This window comes from Phascolarctos cinereus, unplaced genomic scaffold, assembly GCF_003287225.1.
Source record: "Phascolarctos cinereus isolate Bilbo 61053 unplaced genomic scaffold, phaCin_HiC Scaffold_726;HRSCAF=1367, whole genome shotgun sequence".
NCBI lineage: Eukaryota > Metazoa > Chordata > Mammalia > Diprotodontia > Phascolarctidae > Phascolarctos > Phascolarctos cinereus.
This window is the reverse complement of record NW_027556098.1, coordinates 217,014,148-217,022,746: the sequence shown is the minus strand read 5'-3', so window position 1 is coordinate 217,022,746 and position 8,599 is coordinate 217,014,148.

The window sequence follows — 8,599 nt, the reverse complement described above, 5'->3', positions numbered from 1 at the left end:
CAGGAGGTAGGAATACAAGGAACTGCAATAAACACTAGTAATATAAAGACAACAATGAAACAGTACCTGCCTTCAAGGAGCTTATAGTCTATGGAAGGAAAATAACATTAACACATGTTAAACATGTTAAATACAAAATAACACAAAGCAACTACAATGAGAAGATAATAAGTTCAAGGTTGGACACGTTACAATTGAGGAGTTGACAGGATATATCCATGTGGAGATGTTATGGAATAGGCAGTTGGAGATGTGGTCCTGGGTTTGAGAGAGAGATCAGGGTTGGAGATAGATATATGAGAGCCTTCTGAATAGGGGTGATAGTCAAAGCTTTGGGAATAGATGAGATTGCCAAGAGAAAAAAATATAGAGAGAAGGGAATGGGGCTTGGATCAGAACATTTACCTTAATGGGTCAAGAAGGTTCCTCCAGTTAACCTTACTGTGCCCTTCCCAGGGAAAGGTTTTCCCTTGGTGAGATCCAGAAAAGCTACATATCTAGCAGTTTCCTAAAAATTCTATATGGCTCAATTGTTGTTTGTTCTTGGTTTTTGAAGAGGATCAATGACATCACCAGGTGACTGGGAATTGGATTTAAGTGAGGCACAGTTGCAAAAAGTTGTCAGTCTTACTCTCTCTTCCAGAATCATCAAAGCAGTGACAAGACAGAAGTCAGGACAACCGGCAATGACCCAGGATGCACAGGATGACTTTGGTGTCTTCAATGTCTAACCAAGCTCTAAGTGCTCTACAGGGTCTACTTCAGAGGCCTTCATGGCCATTGGAACAAATTGTTCTCACCTGCTCATTTTGCCAGGGGAAGTCTTCACATGTTGGGGTAGATGCCCCCCAACTCACCAATGGGTTTGAGGCCTGTTGGTTATCCTCACCTGGTTTAGTCTGTCTGCCAAGACAGTTTATCCAGGTATGGTCACTGTGCATGCTACTACTTCTTGGACCCACAGGTGACAGCTGAATGCCAGTTGGACACCAAAGGTACATAAGCAGCCCTGAAAAGGGCTCAGCATTTAAAATTAAAATTGCCTCTGAAAAAGAGGAGACAGTTCCAAATCACTGTGGAAAAAATATTGGCTTTGGAATAAAGAAATCTGGGTCCAAATCCTGCCCCAAACATTTATTAGTTGTGTAACCATATATAACTCACCTTCTTAGAATCACAATCTTTTCATCTGTAAAATGGGGATAGTATACATACTGCCTACTTTATAGGATAAGCTTAAAGAAAAACATTAAGCAAATCTTATAACACTATGTCAATATGAATTGTCATTATTACTGTTAACAGACAGCAGACAAATTACTGGGTTATAATGCTAGGCTACTAGCTAGGGAAAGTTTCTAAGGGCAGTATTTAACTGCTGTTTCCTTTTCCCTCTCCCATCAAGAAAATGCCTTAAAATTCACCCTGATAAAATATTCATCCTGGCTCCTAGGTCATCAGCTAATCTTTGGTTACTTTGATGATAAGGGAAAGGATGTAGGTGAAATGTGTGGCTGCAATGGATGGAATTTTCAGTGACTGTTTGCAAGAGCTGGTTAGTCATTTGGGATTTCCATTCAACACTTATGAATGATGTGGTCAGGCCTCCCACATAGAAGCTTAACCTAATTAGTTAATTGCTTAACCAGTCAGACCACTGTTCCTGACAAGGCTGTGCTTAATACTTCCAAGTTGCAGATCTACCAAATCAGACAATAGACAGATACCCAATGGAGCTGTGGTGAAGCTTCATGTTCTCAGTACTTTCCACCAGAATATTGGTTCCCATGTCATATACCAGAGGTGAAAAAGGCTTACTTGTGGTAACAGATCTTCATACCTTGGTTCAGGGCCAGGTAGAGCCAAAAGGGAAAAAAAAGACATTTTAAAGTTCTTCACAAAATTCAATCTGAAACACACCTGTTGGTGAAACTTAAAATCTACCTTCTTCAAAATAAGCTAATTCAGGAGTTAGAAGTAAAAATCTGACAAATAATACTGAGTGAGTCAGATTGTAATATTTTTATTTGATCACCAGAGTCAAGCATGGTTGAAGATGTACTTTATTCAAAGCATTGTAGGAAGTGTTTAAACTCTTCCTTACTTTGAAGGTTCACTTGAAAGAACTTCCTGTACTAATTAACAGTGTAGCTCTAAGCAGGGTTAGTTATCTGGGCCTCAGTTTCCTCCCCTATCAGGACTGCATCTTCAAGCTCACAGGATTTTAAATATGATTTACTCTCCCCCTCCCAGATTAAAGACTAATTGGGAAATGGGTTTTAGTCAAGCTCTCACTTTAGCTGGATGAGTCTTTAAGAACTGTAATGAGTTATTTTGGCAGGTGAATCTGTGCAGAAGCTGTGGGCTGTAAATGTTTATTTGCCTGGGCTTCCTGAATTCTCCATTGTGATAGCTCTGGGTGACAGCAGAGTAAGCCCTGTGTGCTGTCTGTTCCCACAGCAGCTGCAGCTTTTCTTCCTTTATCTAGCAGAGGGAAAGGCAATGATTTTGAACATGCCTCTAATGAGAAGAATGCCCTCCAGTTAAAGTAGACTGAACGTAGTTTTAAGCAGTTGAAGGAGACTGAAGTGAAGGCAGATGAGATATATTTCAATGGAAAGGGAAGTCACAGCATTTGCCCTCTTACTTCCAGAGTTTAAATCAGGCAGGATCTTACTGAAACTCAAATGTAGATGTGTGTGCGCGTGCGTGTATGTGTATATGTGTGTGTGTGTGTGTGTGTGTGTGTGTGTGTGTGTGTGTGTGTGTGTTTTGGGAGGAGGGAGAAGGGTGAGTCTGGGAAAAATAGGCTGAGAAATACACCAGTTTAAGCAAGAAGAATTATTTTTCTATCATTAAATCTCTGCTTATTTTATACCTAGGTTGCTGTGTATTTTCTGATATAGACGTGTAGAGGTTCTTGCAGCAAACTAAATTGTGTGGCTGCAAAGGAACACAAAACAATTTAATCTTTATAGCTGGAATAAGTCAAAATTACTCACCCACAGAAAATTTCAAAAGCCTATACCAGTGAGATGACTGGTCCTTTTGCCCCTCTCTTCATGCCCATCTCCATAATCACTAGACTAAAAGAATATAACCCTATATATACTTGCAGCCTCACATTCTCAAGAGTTCACCCATAAACATAACTTCCTATGAATCTAGCAAAAGCTAATAGGAGCTAAAGAAAAGAAATGGGAAAAAAGGTATGCAGGTTAACAGCAGGGTAGCTCAATATGGAAGGAAACCCAGAAAGTGAGAAATTAACAAGACAACTCAAAACAGAGGGGAAAGAATGAAGCAAAGAAGAGAGAAAAGACAAGGTGGTAAAAAAGCAAGAAGGAAAAAAGTAAAAAGGAGTAAAAGGGTAAAGTTTATGTAAAATCTTACCTTCTAAAGCCTACCATTAATACCTATTGACCTCCACATATGTTGTTTTAAAAGGCCAATCAAAAGGGCAAAAGAAGTCTTTGTCTACACACTTTAACACTTGTCTCTTCTGGCACAAATGCATCTTGTCTCTTACATGATCCTCTTTATAAGGAGAGATGAGAAATCTTGGGATTTGAGGGATAAAAGGTCAGGGAGCATTTTCTTATTTTTCTTAGACAATCAGTTCTAAGAGTTTGTGAAGAACCAGAATAAAAATTCTTTCAAACATACTGTTGGTCCTGTTACCTTATCTGGTGTTAATTCTTATTCCCACGTCTTCCTTGGAATTTGAACCACAGAATTTGGTATTTTAGTCCAAAGTCTTAAATTATTTCACCTGTGATTAAGTTGTTTAAAGGCAGCAGTCATATTTTATCTTTCTCTGCTCCCACATAATCTGTACAAAATGGTGGGCATGTATAGTCAAGTCAAATCAAGTCAACAAGAATTTATTAATGGTTTCAGAGACACCTGGGAAGACTTGTATGAACTAACACAGAATGAACTGAACAGATCCCAGAGAACAAATTACATAGTGGTAACAATACTGTAAAGACCAACTTTGAAAGACTTAGGAACTCTGATCAGTGTAATGACTAGCCAATTGTGATTCCAGAGGACCAATGATTAAACATGCTATCCACCTCCAGATAGAGAGGTGATGGACTCAAAGTGCAGACTGAGACATATATCCACATTTTTTTTTCTTTTGGACATGGTCAATGCAGAAATGTTTTGCTTCATGACTAATATGGTGATGTGTTTTGTGTGACTGAACAGGTACAACATATAACTAATTGCTTACTGTTTCAAGGAAGGGGGGTTGAGGGAGGGAGAGAGAAAATTTGGAACTCAAGTTTTTATAAAATGAATGTTAAAAATTCTCTTCACATGTAGGCAGGGGGAAAAATAATTTTTTTTTTGGCTAGGCAGTGGGGTTAAGTGACTTGCCCAGGGTCACACAGCTAGTAAGTGTTATGTGTCTGAGGCCGGACTTGAACTTATGTCCTCCTGAATCTAGGGACAGTGCTCTATCCACTCAGCCACCTAGCTGCCCCAAGTCCCAACTCTGGTACTCATTCTTTTTTTTTTTTTTTTTTGCTTTTTGGTGAGACAATTGGGGTTAAGTGACTTGCCTGGGGTCGCACTGCTAGTAAGCATCAAGTGTCTGCATCCGAATTTGAACTCAGGTCCTTTTGACTCCAAGGCTAGAGCTCTATCCATTGTGCCACCTAACTACCCCCAAAATAAAATATTTTTTAAAAATTTGTTTTGCTTGATTATTTTTGTTTATAAGAGGGGTTTTGTTTTTCTTTCATTTTTAATTGGTGAGGGAAAGGTGGAAGAGAGATGAGAATATTTGTTAATTGAAAAAATAAAGTTTAATTTAAAAAAACCATCATTTTTATTAAGCTCTGTGCTGGGCACTGTGCTAAGTCATGGGGATAAAAAGAAAAGCAAAAATGCAGTCCCTGCCCTCAAGGAGCTCACAGTCTAATTGGGGAAACAACAGGCAAACAACTATATACAAACAAGATATGGATAGAATAAATTGGAGATAATCTCAGAGGGAAGGCACTCATTAAGAAGGACCAGGAAAGGCTTCTTTCAGAAGGTGGGAGTTTAACTGAAACTTGAAAGAAGGCAGGGAAGTTAGAAAATAGAGACGAGGAGGGAGAGAATTCCAGGCATGAAAGACGACCAGCAAAAAGGCACAGAGTTTGGAGATGGAGAGTCCTGTGCAAGAAACGAAGGCCAATATCACTGGATTGTAAAGTACATTACAGGGAGTAAGGTGTAAGAAGACTAGCAAGGCAGGAAGAGGCCTGTTTATGAATGGCTTTACAAGCCAGAGAATTTTATAGCTGATCCTGGAGGCAAGAGGGAACCACTGGAATTTATTGAATTGGAGGAGTGGTGAGGAAGAAGGCAACAGGGTCAGACCTACAATTTAAGTAGATCACTTTTTAAAAAACATTATTTAGTATTTTATTTTTCCCCAGTACATGTAAAAAACTTTTTTTTTGTTTTTGCTTTTTGGTGAGGCAATAGGGGTTAAGTGACTTGCCCAGGGTCACACAGCTAGTGAGTATTAAGTGTCTGAGGCTAGATTTGAACTCAGGTCCTCCTGACTTCAAGGCCAGAGCTCTATCTACTGCACCACCTAGATGCTCCTCAAAACAATTTTTAACATTAGTTTTTAAAACTTTGAGTCCCAAATTCTCTTCCTTCCTCCTCACACCACTCATTGAGAAGCCAAGCAATTCAATATAGGTTATACATGCCTAGTTATGCAAAACATTTCCATATTAGTCATGTTGTGAAAGAAAACATAGACCAAAAAAAACAAAAACAAAAACCCTCAAGAAAAATAGAGAAAGTAATATGCTTCAATCTATATTCAATTCTTTCTTTGGGGACAGATAGCATTTTTCATCATAAGTCACTCAGAGTTGTCTTAGATCACTGTATTATGGAGAATAGCTAAGTTATTCACAGCTGATCATCTCAAAATATTACTATTACTTTGTACACAGTACATTTCACTTTGTATCAGCCCATGTAAGTCTTTCCAGGTTTTTCTCAGAGTATCCTGCTCATCATTTCACATAGCACAATAGTATTCAAGAAAATCACTTTGACAGCTAAACAGAGAAAGGACTGGAGTGGGGAAGAGCCTTGAAGGAGACAGACCACTAGCAAGTTATTTCAAGTCTAGGTATAAGATGAGAAGGGCCTGCATTAGAGTGGTGGCCGTGTCAGAGGAAACAAAGGCTGTGCCTCATCTGAGAGCTGTTGCGATGGTAATACCCAGAGGACATTCACTCAGTTCTGATCGATTGATCTCTCTTCTTTTTCTGAAGACTATACCTTTTTAATATTTTCTAAAAGAATATATTATCTTAGGCCACAGGGTATAGTGATGATGGGTAATTATTCCATTTTATTTGCACCTTTTAAACACTTGTATAATAGGGTCCTTCCTCCTCCAAATGTACATAAGATTTTTCATGGATCCTTCTGCTCAGCCTAGAAAAGGCAATACTAGTGTAGATTCTCTTGATTTATTACACCTTTTGTAAGAACCAGCTCCCAGGGGCATCCATACAGTGTAGGGAGCCTCCATACCGAACCTTACCCCAAGTTCTTACTAGGAATAATTTCGCCTTGGGTCAAAACATTTGGGATAGGGGAGAGGGCACTGGAGAAGCCAGCATAACTTCATGGTTCAATTCTGGTAGGGGATAGTGTTGTTAGACTGGACGCTGGGATGGTGAGGCTCACGTGCAATTGAGCCTTTCAGGAAAGGGCTGGAAAAAGACTGCAAGGTGAAGTAGGAAGAAGTGGTTGCTCTAGAGAGAAGAAATCTTGTGCCTCATGAACTATGGTCCTCTTCCAGGTTGGTACTCTGGGGTGAAACTCCATTAGCCTCATACTAGTCATGGTTCTAGGCCTATCCTGCAAGCAAAAGAACCAGGAAACAGATCAAAAAGAAAAAAAAGTATTTCTGTTGTTTTTTTAAAATTTCCCTTCTACCAATCATTGTTGCTTCCTTGTTTGAAGTGTTCCCATGGTTCTCTATTAAGGATTAAATAAAAACTCCTCTGGCATTTGAAACCCTTCATAATATCCAGAATTATAACACACTACTACCTTTCTCACACTATACAGTTCAGTCAGCTGCCTTGTCATTCTTCATGCAGGCCCATTTCATCTTCCAGCCCCATGCCTTTGTACAGGTTATACTCTATTCCTGGAATGCTCTATCTTCCTCACCCCCCACTTCTCAGAATGCCCAGCTTCTTTTAAAGCTCAACTCAAGTACAACTTCCTATATGAAGCCTATCCTGATCCACCCAGCTGATAGTACTTCTTTCAAAACTATATTGCATTTGCTTTATCTCATGTTTACTTACATGTCTATGTGTTGTTTTCTCAGAAAGAATATTTTTTAAAATTTTGATTTTTTATTAATTGATTTTTTGTTTTCAACATTCATTCCCACAAGATTTTTGAGTTCCAAATTTTCTCCCCATCTCGACCCACCCCTCACCTGAAGACAATGTGGATTCTGAATACCCCTTCCCCTAATCTGCCCTCCCTTCTATCATCTCTCCTTTTCTTATCCCCTTCCCCTTCTATTTTCATGTAAGGCAGGATAAATTTCTATACCCCATTGCCTGTATATCTTATTTCCCAGCTGCATGTAAAAACAATTTTTAACACTCATTTTTAAAACTTTGAGTTCCAAATTCTCTCTCTTCCTTCCTCCCCACCTACCCTCACTGAGAAGGGAAACACTGTGATATAGGTTATACATGTGTAGCCATGTAAAACACTTCCATAATAGTCATGTTGTGAAAGACTAATTACATTTCCTTCCATCCTATCCCACCCCCCATTTATTCTATTCTCTCCTTTGACCATGTCCCTCCTCAAAAGTGTTTGCTTCTGATTACCCCCTCCCCCAATCTGTCCTCCCTTCTATCATTCCCCCCCCATCCCCTTCCATCCTATTTTTCTGTAAGGTAAGATAGATTTTCATACCCAATTGAGTGTGTGTTTTTCCCTCCTTAAGCCAAAATCCGATGAGAGTAAGGTTCACTCATACCTTCTCACCTTCCCCCTCTTTCCCTCCACTGTAAAAGCTTTTTCTTTCCTCTTTTATGTGAGATATTTATCCCATTCTACCCTTCCCTTTCTCCTTCTCCCAGTACAATCCTCTCTCACCCCTTATTTTTATTTTTTAGACATCATCCCTTCATATTCAACTCACCCTATGCCCCACCCCAACTACCCTAATACTGAGAAAGCTCTCGTGAGTTACAAATATCATCTTTCCATGTAGGAATGTAAACAATTCAACTTTAATAAGTCCCTTATGCTTTCTCTTTCCTCTTTACCTTTCATGCTTTTCTTGAGTCTTATATTTGAAAGTCAAATTTTCTATTCAGCTCTGGTCTTTTCATCAACAATGCTTGAAAGTCATCCATTTCATTGAATGTCCATTTTTCCCCTGCAGGATTATACTCAGTTTTGCTGGGTAAGAGATTCTTGGTTTTAATCCTAGCTCCTTTGACCTCCAGAATATCATATTCCAAGCCCCCTGATTCCTTAATGTAGAAGCTGCTAAATGTTGTGTTATTCTAATTATGTTTCCACA